This window comes from Rissa tridactyla, chromosome 2 (assembly GCF_028500815.1).
Source record: "Rissa tridactyla isolate bRisTri1 chromosome 2, bRisTri1.patW.cur.20221130, whole genome shotgun sequence".
Taxonomy (NCBI): Eukaryota; Metazoa; Chordata; class Aves; order Charadriiformes; family Laridae; genus Rissa; species Rissa tridactyla.
Window position 1 is genome coordinate 39,120,198 of NC_071467.1, and position 24,287 is coordinate 39,144,484.

A 24,287-nucleotide genomic window follows, 5' to 3' on the forward strand; every position below is an offset into this window, starting at 1 on the left:
TGGGCTGCTTTTATAGATTTTTTTAAAATGAAGTTTTCACTTGGATCATGCAGTTTTTTGGACAAAAAGGCTATGGTAAAGCAGATGAGCAATAAATCACACTAGCTTCAAGTAATGACCACTTCCCTGAGTTAGGACCAAATGGTTCGTTTTCAAGCACATAGAGTGTGTACAACAATTCTAAGCATTTTTTCTACTAAATGATAAAGAATAATATCCTTCAGAAACTTCTACCCTTCTGAGTGCATGTTAGGTCCATTTACATGAAAAACTCTGGGCAGTTGGCATGAAAAAGCCACTGAGAAAAACTGGAGGTGGGTAGAAGGAATGACCCCCCAGGTACTTATGAAACACCGTACCTGCAATTTTCTCCCAGTGGGTGAGAGTGAGCCCCAGGGGGGAGGTGTGAGTCAGGTCAGTTAATGAATTACAGGAAGGCACTTGGGTTTTATAAAAACAAATTTGGCCAGTAGAAAGACTTGTTTTTCTTTCCAGACATACCACGCAACATTAAAACAGACAGTGTAGCATGTTTGATTTGACTCCTTTGCTTATCTTTTTCATTAGCAGTTTGCTACCTGACTGTTTCAGAGCCAGTTCTCCAAGTGTTAAAATAACTCACCAGCTTGACAGCTATCATATATGTCTGGCAGTATTAACAAAGTGCAATCCTTGCCGTAGAGTTTGGAAAAAATGTATCAGACACCTACTCGCTGGTTGCCAGAAGACCAAACCTCTGAGCAGGAGAGAGACAGAGGGAGATGCTGCACCACCAGCGAAGTTCAGGCAGGATGAGGAGCCAAGACACGTGGTATCCTGGAAATCTTTGTTCACTCTCGGGTACTTCTCTGTGATGTCTCTGAAAGTCTGCTCAAACTTCTACCCTTCACGTTGAACTCGGGGTTGTGTTTGTCTCATCTCTTGTGGTGGAGACCAAAGTCATCTGCTCCAGGATGCTTTCATCTGTGAGCAGTGCACTGCACAAAATACTAATAAGACACCTCCCCATCCTGAAAGAGCCCCAGCCACTCAAGCATTAGCACCTTACTTCTTCTTTTTATCTTTTGTTTGCTCTCACACAGCTTTCTGGAAGTAGGCTTTTATTTAAATGCCCCTTTTTTATATGCCTTCAGCCATTGATTCCAGTGCCTACTTCCAATGTTACTCAGTTTTGACAAATATTGGCAGCATGAAATTGTAATTTAATTAAATCTGGAGATTTTACCAAGCCCAGTTCTTGGATCTGCTTTACTTCAAATGGAGGTACACAAACGGGAGCTACAGAATATCAGTGTTTGGTTATAGTCCTTCTGACGAAGAGCAGTATAAACATGTAGATAGACAGAAATCAGTGCCTTGGAGAAATAATACGTCACTATTGTGTAACACTTTTACCTGTTCCCATGATAAGTCCTCATCAGAAAAATTCTGGAGATGCACTTGGCTCCAGGTGTAGGGTGGTGGGTTTATGCTGCAGTTATCTGGAGGGAATAATTTCCTTATGGTCTCAGGCTGAATTAGACTCTAGTTTGGTCAATGCAGTGTCCTCATACCTGCCCTGCATTTCCCGATCCAGACATGGGTTGTGAAAGAGAAAAGTGCAAACCAGAATGTGGAACTATTAGTACTGTGTGTCTACGTATTAACATCATTTAGCTGGTTTTTATTAGGAAAAAAATGGGAGTGTCTTTTTTAGAGTGAAGGATGATGCAGATCTTTAAATCCTAATGGAGACAGGGAATTGATAGTCTAATTTAAATAATGCTTGTTTGGGGGGGGACGACATAGAAATAAAGCCTGTTTTGCTTTGTTTCCTTTAGGATTTTAAACTTCTCAGTATAAAAATGCATACATCTGAATCCACCTTTTTGCTTTCATCTTTTTTTTTGTTTTAACACGTGTTGTTATAATCCCCTAAAAAAGACTTTTTTAAGCAGTCTCCTTTTCCTGGTGAAAATTTTCTTCCCAAAGAAGCATTTTGACAACGATGCTGATGAACAACATCCTTTCACAAGGTGAATAATATGTTAGGCGAAAACGTAGTAGAGTTAGAGAATTTGGCACAAGATTGGAATAAGGACAAAATGTTGTCAGAATTGGGTGCTGGAAGCCATATGCTTCTTTTTTGAAGGTGGGTTACATTCTTAGCTGTCAGATTGCTAAGAATCCTCATGTCACCTGTGGACTTCAGGCAGAGACAGGTTTTCACCATGGTGGGAAGGCAGGTCTGGCTGCTACCCCCAGTTTGGCACATGGATTTGAGACTTGTGTAACAAGGCATCTAATTTATCAAGCCTGATTTGTGACGTGGAAGGACTTCTCTTACAGAGATTTGATTTCCAGTCTTCCTGTGGGCAGTCATTTTACTGTGTTTCAGAAAATTGGTAAGATTGCGTTTATTGCCTTATGTCTTTCTGCAAAGGATTTGACTTGTGAAGTTAAGTGCTTGAATAGGAATTTAATCTTTATAAGAACACAAACAAGTTTTGTGATTTGTGGTCCCAAGCATCATTCTTCTGTATGAGAGAACAGAGAAAGAAAGAGGGGAAAAGCCAAAAAAAAAAAGCATCAGACTTCTCATCTCAGCCTTTGAGCTGAGCTTATAGGTAATTTGCACTCAGACTTTTGTGCCCACTGTTTTGTAGTAGCTTGAATAAATCCGCTGTTGTCACCTTCCACTTCTTCCCAGTGTATTTTTAGGAAGCCTTAATTTTACTATGCTAAATAAGTATATCTCCCTGTCCAAAGAACTGGTCTTTCTCCTGTACAATATAAATTAATCTTCTTTTTTTAAATTTTTTTTTAATTGACCACTGAATTTTCTTTGAGATTCCAGATGAGGTTTCGTCTCAGATTTTTTGGAGGTGATACAAATGTTTCTGTTGACAATATGTGGATCGACGGTACTGTGGTGTTTCTGCATCTCATTACTAGAAGAAATGAACAGCTCTTGGTCCTTGGCCTCCTCTGTGTTTACAGTTGTGTAAGCCCAGCACCCAGCAGAAATTCTTGTCTCTGTCCTGAAGCCCACGACCTCTCAGCTGAGGTTAACAGATCTTTCAATACTGGTGTCCCACATTTCTTCTTTGTGATTTCTGGTCCATCTTTTTGTTGCCAGTGAGTCCCGGCTTCGTGTTCTCATTACCATTACATTTAATATTTTATATTAAATACGTAATATTTACTATTTAATATTAAATATATTATATATATATCAAGGATATTCTATATCCTTATATTTAATATTTTGTTGGTGAAAGTATTAAACCCAACTAGTCTTGAAGCCAGTCCCTAAAATACTTCAATAGTAACCTCCTTCCCATATGAATATCCTTTTTTCTGTGTAAGCCACTGGCTTCTGCAGCCGGTCCCAATTCTTCATTTGAACTGGTTGTAACAACTGGAGATGCTCTGCTGAGTTCCAGATAGATTATGAATTACTGGGTTTGCTGTTTTAGTTTTTAACCTAAAGTCGTGGTTCTCCTAGAAAAGAAACGTTTAGTATCTAGCTGTCTCCTCTCAAAAATTGTTTCAAACCTTCCGTATCTCTAAAGGTGCGTAGTACCCTAAGACTGCTTTTCTAGTGTTGCCATTAGAAAGAAATGGGCAAAATTGTCCCATGAAACTCCTGATTTTTTTTAAGAGTGTATTTATTTCAAGAAAAATTAGCACAGTGATCTTTTCAATGCAGACTCTTCTTGAGTTTTAATCTTTTTTCGGTGTTTGGAAACGAAGTTCAGTTGCACTTTATGGATGTTGTACATCACAAGAAGGAGTTTTATGCAGCAATTTAGCATGCGGTATTTCCGTTTCTGAATGGTTTTTAATCAGAAACTTGTTAGTCTTGAAAGGTGTCTTTCCAGTTTTCCAAGTATATGCCAACAGATACCAACCCATTCACACTGAGAGAAAAATTATCCTACTTTCTTGCAAATGAGTTTTGAAAAAGGAGACTGTTTATGGTTATTAGAGATCCCATAGCAATCCTTGTCTCAGCATGCTCATCCAATTCTGCTTTAGATACTTACCAAGTCACGTATCCCAGTCATCTCAGAAAATGCCTTCCCCCTACTAATATTTGCTTTAAGTTTGATTTGATATTGCAACCTTTATTTTATATCTCCAGCTGTCCACGGTTTAATTCCAAACTGGTGAAAGCAGCTGCTGTGTGGCTGCACTGCCATAGCTCTCGTGTATCTGAGTAGGGTCAACACTTAAAACAGAGCTGGTCGCCAGCAAAAATGGAAGTTATTTGTGTTTTCCTCAAGTGAGGGTGGCTCTCAGGTAGCTTTCTCATGTTTTATTAGGAGGAATCACTGACCTTTCACAGAATCACAGAATGGTAGGGGTTGGAAGGGACCTCTGGAGATCATCTGGTCCAACCCCCCTGCCAGAGCAGGGTCACCGACAGCAGGTGGCCCAGGAACGTGTCCAGGCGGGTTTTGAATGTCTCCAGAGACGGAGACTCCACCACCTCCCTGGGCAGCCTGTTCCAGTGCTCTGCCACCCTCAAAGTAAAGAAGTTCCTCCTCATGTTGAGATGGAACTTCCTACGTTCAAGTTTGTGCCCGTTACCTCTTGTCCTGTCACTTTCAGTTCCTATGTGAATTTTGTATTTGGGAAAGAGAGTGATGTGGCATTTCTAAAGACATAGAAACTTTTGTGGATAGATTTATTGAACAAATTTGATATTCAATACTCACTGCAGACAAGTACCCCACTTCCAGTCCTCGATATGCATGCATAGTAGTAATCAGTATCAAATGAGGAATGTGTACTCAGCCTTCAACTTGAAGTAAAAGCTTTCTTCTTAAACGACACATTAACTCTGTCATTCCAGCAATGAGTGAATCAAAGTTTAATGAGAGTAATGAGGCTAAATTAACAGAGTTTATGCATGAAATAAATATGAAAGGTTATAAATATCAATTTAGTTCTAGAATCTTAAACATTGTAAGTGAAAAACCTTCTGCTGCCATCCTTTTGTTTTTAACTGATGGTTATTTACCTCCACTTCTTTCTGTTTTAAAGGCAGTTTCTCTCCCGCACTGAACTCATAAGAAATATTATATAAAATATTGATGGAAAATGCTGTGTAGTAACATAGCACAGTGATTGTTCAAGTACAGTGGTAACCAATGAATGGTGGTTATAGTAAAATAAGTATTTGGCATAATTTAAAAAAAACACAACAGTTTTTTTCAGCTTCTTTTGAAAAGGCTTTTTCTTAATTCTATGAGAAATTTCACTAAGGCTTAATCTGGTTTATTTATATTGCCACTATAGGAAAGAGGTTAAAAGAGTTTAACTTAAGACTCTCCGTGACCAGCTGAACTGAGATACACTTTTTGATTAGACTGGATAATTTACCTTATTGTGGCATATATTAAGGGAGAGTTAAAAGCGGTTGCCGCAGTGGCAGTAACTTTTGCTAAAATAGGTGTTGACATTGTTTAGATGCTGACAGAAAGCGAGTCAAAGCGTATATTTTATTAAAAGACAAATTCAGTGCTGCCATGTGAGGAAGTGGGAGTGCTCTTCTGCTCCAGATAGGCTGTATGTGATGTCCAGTTTTCAGCATGACCCTACTTGGGGCTTGCTGGGCTGCATGCACAGACCCCCTTATTTGAGTGTGGTAGTATTTGTACCTCGGTGCGTTGAACCCTTTGAGCCTCTGGGAAGTGCAAATGGGCATTCAGAGTAGTTTCAGTATGGGTTTTTTTTTTCTCTCCCTGGTCACCTCTCCTGAGATGCTGCTAATGGTTTTGTGGAAATAATTTATACTGATGCTGTAATGAAGACATAAAGGACACCATTCATTCTCCTAAACAGAGATGTCTGTCCTGTGTGGCCTCCAGCTGTGGGTCCAGAAGGATGTAATTCTCCCTCTGTGGCAGTGTCAGACTGGCCAGCTCTGTGTGAATGTGGAGTACATACCATGGAGCATCTCACAGTATTAGACCGACCCCTGTCTTGAGGCAGCTGAATTGAGCCCTGCTTGTTTACTTCAGGTGAAATAAATCAGTTCAAGCTCCACTGACTGTCCTGGTAGCTGTTGGGGGCAGGGGTGGAATATAGATAGAACATTTTTAGATACCTACATTCAGGTGCCTAGATTTAATCTGCAGCCAAATCCCATGCATGCAGCCAAAAGCAGGGTACTTGCTGTCTTCTCATGGGATGCAGGCTGGAAACTGTTGGCATGCCACTCTCTACCAACCTAAAGCCATCATGGTGCATACCCATGTTTAAGTAAAGTGTGAAATTCTGGTAAATGAAGTGTAAAATACATTCACCCATCCTAAGTTCATGCACTTGAGCTGTTTAAGTGAAGACTGTAGTTGTCCCTTGAAGAGTGGTAAAACAGATACCTCTACAGAGGAATTCAGCACTTGAGCACCTGAATTGGCCCTAGGAATGATACTTTCCCTCAGCTGTATAGGATATGCAGGATAATTAGGATCCTTATTTAACAGAAATTTATCTTGACTTAAATTGTTTCATGTTACAGCTTCAAAGAGAGCCCCTAAAATGTAAAAGAAGTATAATCAACAGCCTGCAAGGAGTGTGGAGTGATACCCCTCAGGTGGTTGGCTGACTCGGGTGTTGGGTTGAGTGTTGAATTTGGGTTAGGAATTATTTTCTTGCTCATTTTCTTTAAAAACATGGCCTGGTGATTTTCTGAAAGGAATGGGATTAGCAATGGTTTATTGCAACTGTCACCATGGCCACCAGTCTGAGTCTTCGTGGTGAATTTATAAAAGAACAATGGCAGACAGTTGGGATTATTTCAGTGGGAAGGAAGGGGGGGAAACCAATGATTAATTCCCAGGAATACTGAAGTGTCCCTAAAATAAACGAATATTCTGTAGGAGTAACTCCTGGTAATTCTTTTTGTCTTCCAACAATGGTTTCTGTTCATGGGACAAAACTCTGTTCTTCATTTAGTTATCTTCTCTCTGTAAAGCGTAAAGCAGAGCTCCTCTGGGAAATAAAGCAAGGTGGCCAAAAAGAGAGAAGCCTAACTGTCCCATTCCACCTCGAGAGCATCCCAGCGGTGCAGAGGTCCCTGCCCCAAAGTTCTGCCCAGCTAGTAGGGGCTGTGTGCTTGCGCTCACTTGGATCTGCAGAAGGGCTGCCCAAGAAGGAATAATTTGCAGACGTGTGGCTCTGCTCATAGAGAGTCAGCTTCAGCCTGAATGGACTTTGCTCCACTCTATTTCCAAGCCTGTTGCAGTTGCCCACTTAATTACAACAGTGCTGAGTGTTTTTCAAGATTAAGAATCGAAGATGAAAGGGGTGGTGGGGGTGTGTGAATTGTCCAAATACAAAGCACTGGCACCTGTACTACCCTGCGTCTCTCCGTGAGGGGTCATCGCAGGGCCTGAGGCTTTGCTGCTGCTGGCAGAGAGGCTCCAACCTCCTGCCTACCAGCAGCAACCTCCGACCTCAGCATCCCTGGTTAATACCAGCGATGATTTTGAGGGAAAGTCCATGTAAAAATTCCTGTGCTAGATTAACTTCTACTCGTATTTCAAGGTGGAAACATCCTTGTTTAGGTTTCTGAGCAGGATGATCTGGGATGAATACCTGCAGGCTACTCAATTTCATGACTTGGAGGTGTTTCTTCCAGCCCTCTGCTCTCTCATTGTTGTTTGAGTTGCCGTCACCTTAATTAAGGTTGCCTTCTTACAGTATTTTTTTAAAATATGTTCTTGGAAATGTTGGACTGCTTGTGAGTTTAAAGCAAATTAACAATACTTCTTTTTTTTTTTTTCCCCTCTGTAAAAGCTGTTTTACAATATGTCTCTTGTAAACTTGAAGCTTTCTAAGTTTCTGTATCAGAATGTGAATTGATTATGGGATTTGATGGATCGTATCCCATTAGCTCTTTGGCTTGTAGGAAGCAGCCCTTGACCTATTTTTTAAGCTTTATTTCATAAATGTTTTCAAAACTGTCTGAAGATCAAAAAAGCAGGGTCATTCATTTAAATTTACTTTAAAGACCAGCGGTTCATGGCTAATGAATGTATGGTTTATTAATCAAATGTATGTAGCTGAAAGAAGCCAACTACAATTCACTTACAATTGCGATTTTACCCTATTTTAACGTTATTTTAATGAGCTACAGATTTGAATGTGGGCTTTGTTCATCTGTTGCTTCCACTCAATTGCAGTTTCACCCTAAGAAGACACAAGACAGATTGATCAGGCTTCCAGTCATTGTGAAACTTAAATGAAGTGAACAGGGCCTTATGTTTCAAAACCAAATGAGAGGATTAAAGCAACAAAAAAAAAAAAAATCTCCTATGTTATCTGTCTGCTGTTCTTAAATTTGATTAAGCTACTTGCCACTAAGCACTTTTGGTTTTACTGTAAATACAGCCTAGAAATAAATTTTCATGGCCGCAGGCACCAATCAGCAAGTGATACCATGAATAATTAGCACTTAGAAACACTTGTTCATGTTAGAATATTTCTTTGATTGCCATTTCCAAAAACACACTAAGATAACAGGACAGTACATTTCTTTAAGGTCTAATTGGGATAGAGCTCCGTGCCAGCAGTTACAATAGAAGTATAAGCAAAGTTTTCCTAAATTTTTTGTGTGCATGTGTAGTGCGAGTTTGTATTTTGTGAGAACGGGAAAAAAAGAACAGTCTCAAGTTAAACTATAATAATTTGATGTATTCATATTTTATTTTTTTAAACTTCAGCATTCCATTTGGGGCTATAAAAGGGACATTTGAACCTGAATATGACCGTATCTAATATTATCTTGGTAAAATAAAAGCAGATTGCAACCACCTGTAAAATACTGAAATGGCCTGTGAAGACAGTGTAAGCAAGAATTCTGCATCCTGCTTTATCCTCATTCTGCTTTATTCTTAAAGGCTCTCCGGTTGGCTTGAGAATGTCTGATGGGGAGTAGCAATCCCTGTGAGTTATGCTGAACATAAACTCTAGGAACAGCAATGTAGAAGCGTAGCTCAGTTTTATAGACTTTTGCTTTGGTTTCTATCTTCAACTTTGGACGTAAGTGTGTTTGAACTGTGAAGTCCATCAAGAAATACTGTGAAAATATTAATCAGGCTTGTAATAATTCTGTATTTTCCACATATATTTAATTTACCTATTTTATCATTGATTTGGATGCCAATTGCGAGTTTCTATAGTTGGTGTGCAACTTTTTTGTTCTAAATTGCCTTTTGAATTTTGCATGAAAAAATGTTAAGTAGCAGAGCAATCTAACGTATCACTGTACTTGATCCCACATTTGTTGTGTACCCAAACTCCCTCTTTACTCTAGGGTGACTTTCTGTGCAGAAAAACCCTGTCTGCAGATTCTGGTGCCCTGAGCAATGTGAGGTTGTTAGCTCAAATGATGTTTTAGGTTGTGATTTTAAATAAGAAATACAGGAAATAAGTTTTGCTAACACTGAGACATTTTCAGGGTTTAAGAATGCTCTTAGAGTGGAAAAAAGCTATCAAATCCCTTAAAAGAAATGTTTTTGAAAACTGATCTTTATATAGTGCTTTGACTACATTATGTACAAGCACTAAGGGGTTAGTGCAGTATCTCCATGGTGCAGGCTGGATTTACAGCTGGTGAAACTGAGGCAGAGGAGGAAAAAAATGAACTTTCTGGTGTGCTTAAGCATATCTTAAGTGTTCGTCACCTCTCCACAGCAAATGAAGAGCGGGCTGCCATAACTGCTATTTTTAATCTAGCTAGAATGAGAGGAATGAAGGGCAGGGAAGCTGTGGCAGCACAGTGGTCAGCATAGAAACTTGGGGGGCAGCCTAGGTATATTCTTCGCCGATGTTGTCTGTAGTACCAAGATGAAAACTTGCCTCACTAGAACTGTGAACTGTACCGTCATTCAGTATCCTAAGGGCAAATGCAATATAGAAATTGTAAGATTATGATCAGATTTGGGAGTCCCAGACTCCCAGATTTGCATGGCTTTCTCTTGAGCATTCAGACTCTCCTTGTCTTCTCTAAGTGTTAGACTAATGTCTATCAGCCTCAGGAATTAAATGTGTGAGAATGAACACATTGATAAGAAAAACTAATTTATAATCAACACTGAGTCTTTATGCAAAATTTTAGAATAATGCAGGTCTTAAATCTGTCTGATTCCCACACATTGTTTGTTTTTAAATAATGTGCTTCATGAAGTACATTTTTTGCGTTCTAGGGAGATGATCGTTAATAGGCCTTTGTGTTTTCTCAGCCTTTGTGTGGCCATATGTAAACTTGAGGAACCGAGTTCTGTTGTGTGCATCTGTGTCTAGCTGAAATCAAAGGTGATTTGATTTCTTTTAACCCCAAGCCAGAATGTAGGTGAAAAAAAATATTCTGTGTCTCGCTGAAATCAAAGGTGATTTGATTTTTTTCACCCCAGAATTTAGGCAAAAAAAGTATTGGTGGTGAATTTGAAGCACAAACATACCTTTGTCTTCTGTATGTTAATTTTTATGCAGGTTGTGTGCTATTATATAAGGAGAAAGCTTTAAGAAATATTTGCATGTATTTTTAATAGAGTTGGATTACTTTATGTTTTGTAAAAGTATATATGAAGACAAAAGCACATAATGTGATGAAATTTTGTAAAGCATTTGTGGGCTCATTTTCTGCAGTGCAGGGTGTTTGGCAGCACAGTCAGTGAATATTTCTGTATAGCTTCACAGCGTTAAACAAATTTCTCTTGACATTCAGTATATGTAAGTAACTGAGAGTATAGTTCATTTCATTTAGTGTTCAGTCATCTAAAATCAAAGCATTTGGGATATTATTACTTAGTTTTGCTATAAATGAGTAATCTACCATGTATTAAGCTTGCTGTGTTTAAACTGAAGTTTCCAGATAGCACAGGTTACCATCTGTATTTTTTCATATTATTATTGCCCTCATAATAAGTTCAAGGTGAGGTTTTCAGGCAGTAAGCTGCAAGTCAGTTTTCATATAAACACTTTAGAAAAGCTATCTTGACATCAGCAGCTTATGCAGTCTTCCGTCTATAATGTAAACGACTACACCTGTGTTATTTTTATTTCTTCATTATTTTGTGGCCGCTCATTTAAAAATGTTTAAAGCATTAAAAACGTCGCCGCAAATACGTGTGAAAAGAGACAATTGTTCTTGTAGGAAAGGCCAGGAAAACACACAAAAGAGGCCACAGTCAGACGATAAACATAAAGGTCCAGGAGGTATTATGATGAGGTTCACAGATACTGTGTTCCAATCAAGCTCAATAAGCTCTGAATTCCTATTATGTTTCTCAAGCCTCCAAAAAGACATGGGAAGAAACCAAAAGTTTAAGTCAAATAAAAAGCACTTAAGCCAAGAGCACATGAATGTATAGCTGGGTAATGGAGCTTTCATCTCCGAAATAAAAACAGTTCAATTCAATTGGAACTGAAGTTTCTTCCCTCTTTGAAAAAGTTTATTTTAATGAGTTTCCATTTTATGCGTGGGCTGTTCTTTAATCGATGCTGCTCCATTGAAGTTTTACCCAATGAAGACACAAGACAGATTGTCCAAGCTTGCGGCTATTGTTGGGAGTTGATGAAGTGTATGGGCCCTTATGGTTGATAACAGAAGTAGATGGTCAGAGCCAATAAATAAAACTTTAACTCTGATTGTTGGGTGCTTTATGCTGAAAAGCTTTCTATTACCATGAATCTTCGGTTTTGAAGGACTTGTGAACCCAAAGGCAGCTCGTAGCTCTGTCACACAGACTAAGTCAGTCAGACAAGCAGCAATCTGTCCTATCCGATAAACCCAGTTTTGTCTTTTAAATTCTAGACTTCTCTTCAGGAATCAACATTGTTAATATCTTGACAGACCATTAACTTCATAACACGTGTATATGCTGCCCTGTTGATTTATCATAAAAATTTGATGTTTGCAGAAGTTAAATTGTGCTGTCCTTGATCATGTTTTTACAAAGCAAATGTCAGAAAGAACAATTTTAACAACTGCAAGCCTGTGCTAATGTTTGAGGAAATTAGTAAAATATTTTTGTGATAGCGCTGAGAGTCACAAGTGCAAAAGGACCATAAAAAGATTCATATTCAGTATAGTAAGAAATCAGAATATTAACCTAGGGTTTTGAGTTTTTCCAATGAGAAATGAGATTTATTTTGCAGACAGAGCAGTCCTAGAGCCAGGCTGATTTGTCTGTCGCTTGGTCCAAAGAGATCTCAGTGAACAGAAGAGCAAATACAAATTCAATTAAAATATTCTGCATATTTACTGAAGAAATGCCATTCACTTCGAATTTAAGGAGAAAATCTGTTAAATATTTGTGTTATAACCAGTTTTCTCTGAGCAGCAATACTTAGAGTGTGGCAGCTAGTGCCTGCCTTACTTTGGAGGTGTCGTGCAGATACAGTGGAAGATATTTGGCCTGAGGGATGCATCATATATCCAGGAGTTTCCCAATTCTTGGGATGAAAGGGGAAGAGAGAGGGGATGAAGAACCCCCGCCTGCTGGGAAAATGCAGGGAGTGTAGGTGTGGGTACCCTCGAGGTAGATGGCAGGAGGGAGAGGGTAAGGTTGCAGGGAAACAGGAGGGGTTTCTGTGGGAATGTCTGTTTGCATGAAGGTCGCTTAAGATCTGGCCCTTCTGTTCTTCTCAGGTTCTTACTCTTCCTCAGTGTCTCAATATCAGAACTTCTTTCAGTGGCAGGTGAAGTGGCATGGCTAATATTTGTCACTAGTGGTTTGTTCTCTCATATTCTTTACATCTGAACACAAGAAAACATTTTTTACTGTGAGAGTGGTCAAACACTGGAACAGGTAGCTCAGACAGGTTATGGAGTCTCCCATCTATCGACACGCGGTCCTGGACAACCTGCTGTAAATGACCCTGCTTGAGCAGGTGGGTTGGACTGTATGACCTCAAAAGGTCCCTCACAACCTAAACGACCCTATCATTCTCTTCCTCAGGGCATGTTTTTGTGTTCTGTGCAGTATTTCGTTCCAGTAGGCATGTTGATAGGGTTCTTCTAATACTCCATGTTGTCATCATGTGTTTCAGGAAAGAGAAGAGGGTAAGGTGCAGCTTGCATGTGGAGTAGGAGTCATTCTTAGATTGGCTGCCGAAAAAACTCCTCTCCTGTGATGAGCTTTTAATCTGCAGTGGTAATCGAAGCAACATCAGTTCATATACAGTACATGGGGAAGGTGGGCAAATCTTGTTGTTGCGAGCCTTAATATTTGATACAGTTGCTTTATTCACTGGCACTGCACTGAATACTGTTCATCATTCTTCGTTTGTGCATTTGATGGGGATGAAAACACTTTCTTTTTCATTCAAAGACCTGCGTTTTGTACATCTTCTAAAACAAGTTTGCCTTCTGAGAAGAGGTGGCCCAGAAAGAGGGAATAATGTACAAGGTGTGGAAGGTCAAATGGATGCATTTAGTGTATACCAAAGAATCCTGGACTGTAGCTGTGGTGCTTCTAAACTGTGCACCAGTACGTGTTTAAGGAGTGAATTTGAATGAGGTATGGAAGGCCTTTATAGTATATGCAATACAGTAGCTACTCCCACAGTGCAATATGCCAACTTCATAGCCATAAAGATCTCCTGTCTTTCATGTCCTAAACATGCTGATGTTACCATACTCTTGGCAAACCATGCTTTAACTCAAAGTGTGTTAGGGATGGTAATGGAATAAAGTTTTGTGTGTATGACTCTGTTGGCATGTGGACAGCTGGTAAAGCTGGTAAGCCGCTACCCGAAAGGATCCAAAGGCTTGATTCCATCTTACTCTAACTGATGGAGATTCCATTCTTACTACATTTATCTGTCCATTGCTGTAGAAGAATACTGTGTTCTAGGAACTGGTGATAGCAAGACCTGTTATTAAAGCAGAGATCATAGATTTCCATGAACCAGATATTCTTACTGGTTCCTGCGTCTCTTTTGTAACCTGCTTAGAGATTTGAACAGGAATAGTGATACAGAACTCTGGATATTATTGTATTATGTTATGCTGAGTGGCTTTGTGCAAACAAATCTCCTTGCTGGGGAATACGTAATGTAAGCTCTTGCAGATGAGATTCGTTCCCTCACCCATGCCCATCCTTGCTCCAAAGCTTCACTGCCAGCTCTTTCCCAGAGAGGGCTTGTGGCTGTACAGACATCCTACATAGCAGCAGGCTGTACACCCCAAAGTGCACAGTGAGAGAGAGGCACAACCAGCAAACAAAGTAATTCAGAGATTCACTTTGCTGTTCCCTGTTAGCACACAGGGAATTCTCTGGGAAGGTTCAGATTCCAGAGCTCTTTCTGAGCAGGGAGAGCGGTGCTCCTTCCTGAGGCATCTAATTATGAGCCTGTTCCTGGGTATTACCTGGCACAGGGAGGCATGCTTGCATTTTCCTCATAAGATAAAATTAGTCTTCTCCCTCTAATTACATGTGGTAGGAATTTATTCTTTTTACATTTAAATCGGTTTTGTATCAAGCTTCTTTTACTTGCTAATACACCTCGGGTTATAGGGTTCCCTTAATTCCTCTACTAATGGAATTAGAGAATCTTCCTGTTATTCTGGCAAGAATACCCTGAAGGCTGGTTATCTGAGCTTTGCCTTGGATAGACTGGTTCATCTGGGGATTTCACCAGTTTCAGCAGTTACACGTTGGGCAAAAGAGTCCTGGGCAATTAGAGTCTTCTGGCAGCATGACTTAATACCTTCTTAAAAAGCATTCTCTCTTCTCTTACATAGCATCAGTAGAGCTTTGATGACAGTATCGAAGAGGAGAACTGAAGCTAGAGAAAACTAGTTTGGTTTTGTATGTCCTGTTTTAATGAAAGGGAAGTTTGTTGGAAGAGTGCTCTTCATCATTTAAGATAAAGAAACAAAATGTTCCATTAAAATACTGGCTGTATTTTGGATAAATTTGCAGCCGTAGGTCCTTTTCCATGCATCACCTGCAGCTGTGGCACCTGAGGACTATGGAATGCGTTAGGAGCAAGCACTTTGGCTGTAGGAAAGGACTGGGATGTATGTAACCCCCTGCTGAGGCTGCATCGCAGGACCCTCGGCGTGCTCAGAGCTCGGGCTCCATCCAGGAGCTGCACAACTGCTCAGTAACGGGCTTTGCTTTTTTCTGGTCAAGCTGTAGCCGTTACTGACTCGAGCTCTGGAAACCCCTGTTGCATGAAGCAAGATGGTGGGTTGCCTCAGGTCCGCGGAGCCCCGGCACACCGACTTCTAAGTCTTTGGAACATAAAGCAGAACCCAGTAGGAAAACCGTACTTGATAGAGCAAACTTCTTTTGCTGGAAGATAAGGAGTGTTAGAATTCTATTTATCTGGTAAAAGCACAGGCTAGAGGCTGTATCACTTGCTGTCCTTTATTATAATCCCCCAATTGCCAGATACAGGTCAAAAAGGTAGGATGTACTGTTTTGTACCAAAGCAGTGGAGTAATGAGGACATCTGTTTTCATATGGTACTTGACACACACTACCAGAAATTCGATGTCATGCTGTCCAAACTTGTACATCATTGCAGAATTGCATTAGCTTTTCTGATTGATTCTGACAAGTCACTGACAGTTTTTGAGGTGAAACACAGACATGACAAAGGGCAAGCAGAGGCTGCATATGTCAGCTGGAACACTCCCTTGTTGACTCGAAGGGGTGAAAATCTTTCAGTCTTGTCTCTATCTGCCCCTCGTTGCTGTTTAACCTTCCCACCCTTGCCCCAGTGTGCGCCTCTTTAGACATTATTTGGTTATGGAGCAGGTCCTTTTGAGTTTTCTCTTCAAAGAAGTATAGTGCCGAGGAATCATTTTCTTTTCATGGGTTAATGCGTGTGCCCATAAGGTAAAAAAATGTAGTTCAGTAAATTTATTCATCATGAATCATGAAAGGTTGATTTCATTTATCATATCACACCATAAACATAGTATTTTGTGGTTTGTATTTACACATGCATAAACTTAATTTACCCTCACGGTGTCAAGCAAGTCCTTATTTCCTTTCCAGAAAGTGTCAACGTATATGTACTAACACATAGTGTTTTAAAATACCAGTGCTATGAAAAAAATAGAGTTGCTTGTTTTTTTTTAATGTTGTAGGGGTTTGGGTGAGGTTTGGGGTGGCTGTTTTTAAGAAAAATAAGGACAAATTGCTCTCCAGTGATGTTATACACAGGTTTACCAGCTCTGAAACAACACAGGATTCCCTCCGGTGCTACTGTCAGTAAGGTCAAATGCACCATTTGTTCTCAATATATGTTTCTAGGTATCCTAGCAAAAGAGCAAGTGGTGTGCTGTAGCATAGCAAGTCAGGGTCGCATTTTATTTTACCATTTTACACGCCATCTTCTGCTCCAGCTTTTCCCTACGAGATGGATGGTCATTTTTTGGCCATGACTTGTTTTGTCCATTTCTTGAGAAAAAGCTGATCAGCAAATGCAGACTGGTTGTATTGCAAATATTCGCTGCTAAAACACTCAGCGTTCAATAAAAGTACTAAAAGAAGGATGTAACATAAATGGAAGGATACTGTGTTGCACCTGGTTTATCTTGCTAGACTTGCACACTCATCTGAGAAAGGATCAGATCCTTTGGTTTTGCAGATAGGCGTGTGTTATGCTCTTGTGGCTGATTTATACTTTTTCTTAAGGAAACATAGAAATGAAGTGATCCATTTTAGGTGAAATACTGAAGTTGGCATTTACAATATTAATGAAAAGATAGCTTCTAACCATACGTTCTTATTAGTAAAAGAAAACTCTTTCACAAGGTTTTTTAATTAGGAACAGGTCTTTTTACAAAACAGTATTGTAATAGTATTGAAGAAGCACATATAGGAAAAATGGAATAATTAAGGAAAAATATAATTACTTGTAGAGTCTTAAAGTAATATCCAAGTGTTAAACCACAAATTATATGAATATTGTTTAGATCTGTCTTTTTCATGAGCTTAGAAATTTCATTTTGAAAGAGTTGTGATCTCAGTTAAGTTAGTGGAAGGCACTTGTAGATGAACCACAGACAGCATTATCAACTCTTCCCAGAAAGAGGAATGTGTGAAAGAAACAATGTGTGAAGCAAAGCAACAAACTTCCCTACCTTATTGTCATGTAAATTCCAAGATACCACTTTATCTTAGCGCCTTCACCCCACAGGGCCTATGAAATGGAGCAGGTTAGATATTTTCAAAGTGTGGTCACTTCTTTTCTTTTTCCTATGGAGATGCAGACCTCTCCTGGTTGCAAGAGACTTGCTTTTCTCAGTTAGCCCTTGCAGACATCTGAGATCCAACTCATTGGTTCTCCAAGATTTGGGGATTACACTTTGAAAACTCCTGGCATTTGGAGGGCGGTGTCATCTCATTTTATGTGCCGAGCTGCTAAAATTATCCACTGATCATGTGGTGGTCGTGGTGGCCATTACAGGTGTAGTTGGTATCTCTGTGGCTGTAGACAGCTATGGTGATACAGGCAGACTCACCAGAAGCGGCCTTGCTTCTGTTGTTGGACTGTCAGACTTCATATGGGCAAAGATGGCCCAAGCAAGTGTGTAAACATAGAATCATAGAATGGTTTGGGTTGGAAGCGACCTTAAAGATCGTCTAGTTCCAACCCCCCTGCCATGGGAAAGGACACCTCCCACTAGACCAGGCTGCTCAGAGCCCCATCCAGCCTGGTCTTGAACGCTTCCAGGGATGGGGCAGCCACAGCTTCCCTGGGCAACCTGTTCCAGTGTCTCACCACCCTCACAGTAAAGAATTTCTTCCTAATATCTAATCTAAATCTACCCTCTTTCAGTTTAAAACCATTACCCCTCGTTCTGTCGCTCCACTCCCTGATGAAGAGTCCCTCCCCATCTTTCCTGTAGGCCCCCTTTAGGTACTGGAAGGCTGCTATAAGGTCTCCCTGGAGCCATCTCTTCTCCAGGCTGAACATAACTTCCTCCGTCTCCCACTTGGAAGGAGAAGCACAGTGCGATCATCTTCATCTTTGATTGTTTCAGATTCCAGGCTGAATCAGTGATATTCAAGAATGATTTTGTTCTATTTTGGACACCAGAGTGTCTTGCACAAGTTGTGCTGCCGTTTGGGAAACATCGCTGTCATCAGTTTGAGCTGCGTATCCACAGAGGAGAGCAGCACAAACAGCAATACAACAGCTGAGATACAAAAAAATGTTGACTTGTTGCTGCATTTGACATTCTTAGTGCATCCTTCTGCATTGTTTTTGTATTTACAGTGCAAGTTTATATGCAAAAACACTCATCATTATCAAACTCTTGCAGCGTTTAGGGCAAATACATGGAACAAGGTGATTTTCAGCATATTCCTTAAAGCATCTTTTGTCTTGCTTAAATGCTATTGACTTGAATTTCCATTGTATTTTTTGTGGTGAAATTTGGAGTTATATAAAAAAGTACTCTCTGTTGGTTGTGCATACATAATTTGAGCTCACCAGCTGGAATCACATGTATATGTAAATCATGGCAGATTTGGGCTCATAATTGTTCAAATTGGCTATGGCATTTGTTATGTCAACCCTGTGTTCTCAGTGCTGCCACTTTGATTTCAATCAAAATTTTGTTAGGCAGGAGTCATGGAAAACTCCATTCTTTTAAGTGTGTAACTTTTTTTTGGTGCAGTCTGGAGTTAGCGTACACTTAAGGAATTATTTTAGCAAATGGCAGTCTTTTAATAGGTTAGTCTGTTGTGTAGTCTTAACAGGTTATATTCTTCAGAGACTTCTAAACTGTCCATCAAGGTAGCTTCCAGTATTAATGATGTATATTGTACTTTAATCTACAAATGTAAAATAGAATGCCTTTTTTTTTTTCAAGTCTGTGTTAATATTTTAGCCTCCTCATCTGTGAGGGCATGCTGTAGATATTAATTATTAGGGACAATTGCTAGCTGCAGTGCCGTTTCTGAAATTAGGACCTATATTACATTTCTTTTCTTACAGACTCCTGACAGTATCGGCAAACCCAGTGCAGTGGGACTCTCCAGACATTTCCTTTGGAAGCAGCTGATTGAAGTTACTCAAAACTATTGTTTCAGAACAAAAGACATTTCCAAAACTACCAAGCACACTGGACCACAGGTTCACAATGGCAAAAAAATGATGTATATATAAATACATAAGTTTCTTTACCTAAATGTGATCTCTCTGGTGTAATTCAGATGGGTCCAGTTTAATCCTCATATTTGAGTTGGAAGGAGAAGCCTGTTCAGCCCACAGCATACTCCTGCTTTCTGGCTTTCAGTTTTTCCAAACTGTTGACTATTTCACTAACATACCCTCTGATTTTTCCAGCATGCCTAGAAAAATCCCTTTCGCTTCCCAAGCCTTTGAAGATGTCGGGATTCTGTCCATCCTCCTCAGAAGTTTTATACTTGTAGTTGTCGTTACTTTTTTAACCTTTCCTTTACATATTTGCTTTTTTAGTTCCTTTGATGCTGAGTACAGTCACACAGATAAGCAGGCGTCGGAGCAAACCTGGGGTGGCAAACATAATATTTGTAAAAGCTAATGTCAACAGTTTCTCAGTTCATCACAGTCCTGACTCTTCATTAAAAAGAACTGAAAATGTGGTGCCACCAGCCTTAAAATCAGGGAGTGACCAGCATAGAGATATTAACTGATGTAGGCTGTCACAAAGTACATTTTGGTGTCTTAGGTAGGTAGGGCTCAAGCAGAGCAGAAGTGCCTTAAGGCGCAGACCAATTCTGAGCTTTATGCTCAGAAAGCATTTTACAGCCGTGATAATGTGTCTCTGAAATTACACATCCTAACAGTGCCTCTGATTGTCTTTTAGTGAATTTATCGCTATGCAGTATCTATACAGTCACTTACAATGACAGGCTGGGGTATGGCCAGTAAACCTTTCCCGTGGCAGACTGTGTCTGCAGGCTTTGTCTGAACCTGTGATGTAAATGTTCTCGATGGGCCTTGTTTTCCCACCAGAGGAAGCTGGTTATTGTCCCTGTTCGTGCGTGCATATGCAAAAGAAACGGGGAACCCTACTGAGTAATGCTGGAGCTGCTCCAGGTCCTCCTCACCCACCCCAGTCTCCTCCTGTCCCTCGGTTTATCTCCACAGAGGACAAGTAATAGGTGCGCCCAATGCACTTAGTGCATCAGCTCCTCCGTGCAAAGACCCACAGTTTATTATCATTGACTTGGGCAGCAAAAGTACATTTTTGAGTTCTTCAATGTAAAGGTGTAGATTACATTCCTAACTGGATGGGCGCTTGCTTTTGCTGTCAGCAAAATCTGAATTTCATCCAGTGGTTGTGGGTCTTGCGCTTTGGCTGCATTTATCAATCAGCTTCGTTTCTGAGCATCTCGTTAACTATGTAACTGAAAGTCTACGGTGTATATTTTAAATTGCCTTTTATGGCAGTAATTTCTGATTTGTATGATCATGTTTGAATTTGTGTAGTGCCTGTTTATGAGATCAATGTGTGTTTACGTCCTGAACTCCACATTTGTGTATTCCATTCAAACTGTTGATATTGGCTTGATGGATAGCCTGTTAAGATGGAGCTTAGGTCCAAGTGCCTGCCTGTTACTGGTTTTAGTATACTGCTGAAAGGGAAGCAGTACATTCTGCTCTGTCCCTTCCCACCCAGCTGTAATCTGTGTTTTTAAAAAATAACCATTTCTACTGTGGTCTGGATTTCATTGCAAGCTATTGCAGAAACAAATACTAATCCATTATAAGATTTAAATATCATTACTGTACATTCGTCATGCTGGTTGAGTGTGGCAGCACCATTCCAGCATTAAGTTAATTGTAAGGAAAGCGCTCCTGGGCACGGCAGCTTGGTTTCTGTACCGAGATCCAGATCAGAAAAATCTTGCTGATTTATACCCCATTGGATCCAAATGTTTTTATGCTATTAAAAGATTTGCAAGTACATCTTTTATTTGGAATGCTTGTTAAGGTGTAATTTATTGCTAGTTCTATTAATGTACTGGGGGAAAATAGAAAAATATTTTCCCAGAGAGAATAGTTTGATGAATTTTTGTGTCAAAGCAATTATTTAGCAGTCTAACATGTCCAGAGGAGGAGAAGGCAGGATGTGCTATAAGGAGAATAAAGATAGAAAAAGGGTATGAGATTAGGATAGGCAAACACATCCGGTGGTCCAGTGATGAAATGGAGTTATTCCTCAAAGTTCAGGGCAATTCCCACCTCTCCCATGTTTTTCTTTTTAGGGGAAATGCTTCCCTTAAAGGAAGAGCTTAGTTCCTCTATGAAATCGTGATTTATAGGCAGCACAACCTGTCTCTTAAGTTTTCTGTCTGGAAAGTAAAAGTGCTTTCATGAGGAATAATAAAGCAATCTCAGAAGGAGTTACACTGTGTTTGTCTTCCAGAAATAAACAAGGGTGTTAAAGTCTTTTAAGCCTTGATTTCATCTAAGCAGTGGCTCATTTCAGAGACTGACAGGTAAAGTGATCGACATGAGGCAGGCAGTTTTGCCTTGTCTCTTGACACCCGTCCAGTTCTGTGACTCATGCCCCGACACCGTGCAGCACCGTTTTGCTTGCTCTGGAGTGGTTTTCTTCTTACAGCAGATTTGCAGGTGCATTGGTAGAGATCTGGGCAGTGGAGATTTAAGTAGAAGTGCAAGTGGGGTAAGTAAGTCTAAGTAGGGACATAACCATTATGCAGAAGGTCAAAGCCCGAAAGCAGAGAGAAGTCTGAAGCTTCACAATCTCCAAGGTGTTCAAAATATGATAGTGACACTATTGTAAGCAGATATGTTTCAGATTTTCTCTTGGAGCCTCTGCATCTAAGGTGCTACAACTTCGGTTTTAAAAGGGAGTTAGTTTCCAAAATTTAGTGTAGAAGATCTGACTCGACTGAAATTGATTACGCAATTATTATATTTTTTTGTTTGTTTCAATAGCAGCAAAAATACACATGTAAAAATAGAGGAGGAGGGACTGGTAGGTCTTTGCTCATTATTGGGCAGATATTTCCTGAGATGTTGAAATAAATCAATTTGGTAGTAGGTAAGATAATACTTAAAATGCAAGCACTCCATGTAATTGAACTTCCTTCAGATCATGGAAGGCGACAGGAGTACTTCTGAAGAGCTTCTGAGAGCTGTAGGATCTCTTTCTCCAAGCTTTGGTCTCCCTGCCATTTCACAACACAGACTTCCCCACATTTTTCAAGTCGGCTCATGTACCCAATAGCTCCTTAGTTACTGGGACTTGGTACAAAACCAAACAAGGCAGTGACAAGATTTCTTTCCAGCAGACCTTGTATCGTGAACTTTCAGTATGTACTAAAAAGAAGGTACCAGATCAAAGCAAGTTTCCCTTCAAAGAAGTCAAAATATCTTCCCACTGAGAGAAATTTTCTTGCCAAATGCTGGCTCTCCAACTGTGGCCATCTTGACTAGGGAGCTATTTAAAGCAAGGATGCAATGACTTTTTTTCATTATGGCAAGACTTTACTTCACTTCTCATGAATGGCTGAGCTGTTGAGCTGTTGATGCTCAAGCTTTCCTCAAAAAATATGTTCATACAGAACTCAAGATCAGGATATTTCTGAAGGAAAGTGATAATTGGGAGGAACTGAAAGCAGAATTAAAATGGACGCTGTTAGTATAAATATGTAGATTGTTTCTTCTACTGTAATCATAATCAATTTCCCTTTATCTGATATATTCTGCCCTAAAATAAGTCAGAGTACAGTCGTTGCATCCACTTGGATGTATATTGTCTCTTCTATTCTCTGACATGGTTTTATAGCTGGGAAAGAAAGGGCATCATAGGGGTGGTTCAGAAACTGGGCCCAGTTACGCTAGTCTCAGTTAAGATAAATGCCATTGTTTTGGAAGAGAAACTGTCCCTTGTCTGATCCCTCGGACACAAAACATGGATGTGGCATTATGTACAGGAGGAAGTGTCTTGCAAAAATTTGTTGGTTTTATGTAGAATGTGTACAAAGCTGTTTAATGTTTGTTGAAAAAAGTTTGGGAAAAAAAATTAAATCTACTAAGAGCAAGAAACAAGCAAGGTATCCGGCAGGTGCTCATAACCTGTAAAGCTAAGTCAACTTACTCAAGGCAAGGAAGGAATGGTGAGTAGCGGAACAGCCAGTGAAGGGGTTAATTTGTAACCCTGAGGCTCACTTCTCAGGATGGACTGGCTTGTACAGTTTTTCCATGAAATTAATGAAGTCAAGACATGCATATGCTCAGCCTGTCTGGCTACAGATTTTTGACCCTTCAGCGATGTAGTATCTGTTTCACCTTTTTTAATTTTTTTAACTTGGACATCTCCTTTGGCTGGAGAATGAACAACTCACGTGTTAGTTGGTGTTCACTTACAGCTTGAGCAGCTCTCTGAGAGGATGAAAGAAACTTTTCTTTGTTTTATATCTACATTTATAAGAATTTGTCCTCAGCTCTTAAGGAAACTAATGGCTAATTCCTGACCTCAAATCACTCACCTTTGCAGGTCCAGCCTGTGTGTAAATGAACATTTCAAATAGCACTTTCATTATTTCCTAGAATACACTGGCTTCTGGAGAGTATTGATCAGTTTCTGACTGATAGTTGCTATCCTTGATGAGGAAGGGTTGGGCTTGGTTTTCTAAGTTCACTGCAAGGTTACATGCCATGGAAGAAGTACTTAGTGCTTCAACATTTATTATTGGTCTTATGATGAACAACCAGTCTCTTTTTGATAGTAAGGAGTTGATCTTTTCCAAAAACTTGCAGCAGTTAATCACCTAGGTTATGTAGGCAAATGTAGCTCCTAACACCAGTAATAGAATTTAACTGGTTTATTTAAAGGCATAAATATGCACATGCTTGATTTTAATTGGCATGCCTTGTTTTCTCATTTCTGCCCTTGTTATAAGAAACATTTACATTCTTCCAACCTTCCTTCCAACCCCACTGTTCTTGTTGCCCTTTTCTCCGTTGCTGTAGCCCCTGCCACCAGTCTTCCAGTGAATCAGGTATGTGATGCAGACGTCATTGTTATCTACTCACATCTTCCTACCCAGACTATGCCAAATCTTACAGATTGGTTTGCATAACATCTTTAATAACACCCGATCTGTTATGTCTCAATTATTGCATCTCAGCATATGACCACCAGGGATGAATCCATCAAATGTAACGTGCTTAGTCTCATTCTTGCCAGTCTCATGGTCTCTCTTGCACCACGAGAGACCCGTCTCATGGTCTCTCTTCTCACTGATTCAACTAATCTTTCCTAGTATCCAAGTATCTACACACCGTTCCTTATCAAC

At 39.9% G+C, this 24,287-nt stretch overlaps 1 protein-coding gene across 2 annotated transcripts in view; it reads left to right on the plus strand.

Moving 5' to 3' along the window:
* The window catches only part of LOC128905257 (cytochrome P450 7B1), a 131,899-nt gene that overhangs the window by 40,995 nt on the left and 66,617 nt on the right, over positions 1–24,287 (plus strand). The window lies entirely within an intron of this gene.